The sequence below is a fragment of the Cicer arietinum genome, chromosome 2 (assembly GCF_000331145.2).
Source record: "Cicer arietinum cultivar CDC Frontier isolate Library 1 chromosome 2, Cicar.CDCFrontier_v2.0, whole genome shotgun sequence".
Lineage (NCBI taxonomy): Eukaryota > Viridiplantae > Streptophyta > Magnoliopsida > Fabales > Fabaceae > Cicer > Cicer arietinum.
The window spans coordinates 12421707-12422639 of NC_021161.2; positions in this window are offsets into that span (position 1 = coordinate 12421707).

Below are 933 nucleotides of genomic sequence, written 5' to 3' on the forward strand. Positions count from 1 at the left end.
TTGTGTGCAAATTAAAGAAAAGCTTGTATGGGCTCAAGCATGCACCTCGACAATGGTACAAGAAATTTGATTCTTTCATGGAGAAACATGGGTATGGTAAAACTACTTCTGACCATTGTGTGTTTGTCAAGAGATTCTCTGATGGTGATTATATTATTCTCTTGTTATATGTGGATGACATGTTGATTGTTGGTCATGACACTAAGAAGATTCAATCTTTAAAGAAAGATTTGAACAAGTCTTTTGCAATGAAAGACTTAGGTCCTGCAAAGCAAATTCTGGGTATGAGAATTACTCGTGACAGGAAGAATAATAAATTGTGGTTGTCTCAACACAATTATATTGAGAAGGTGTTAGAGACGTTTAACATGAGCAATTACGAACCTGTTAGTACTCCACTTGCTACTCATTTTAAATTGAATTCTGATAAATGTCCTACAAGTGAGAAAGACAAAGAAGAGATGAAGAAGGTTCCTTATGCATCCGCAGTTGGTAGTTTGATGTATGCTATGGTATGCACAAGGCCAGATATTGCTATGCAGTTGGAGTTGTTAGTCGATTTCTCTCTAATCTTGGTAAAGATCATTGGCAAACAGTGAAGTGGATTCTCAGATACCTTAGAGGCAATTCCAAAGTGTGTTTATGCTATGGAGGTGGTGAACCTGTGTTGGATGGCTACACAGATGCAGATATGGCAGGTGATCTTGATTCTAGAAAATCTACTTCTGGTTATATGATGACTTTCGCAGGGGGAGCTGTGTCTAGGCAATCAAGACTACAAAAGTGCGTTGCTTTGTCCACTATTGAAGCTGAGTACATTACAACAATTGAAGCTTCCAAAGAACTCTTGTGGATGAAGAAATTCCTACATGAGTTAGGCCTCAAGCAAGATAAGTTTGTGTTATTCTGTGACAGTCAGAGTGCGATCCATCT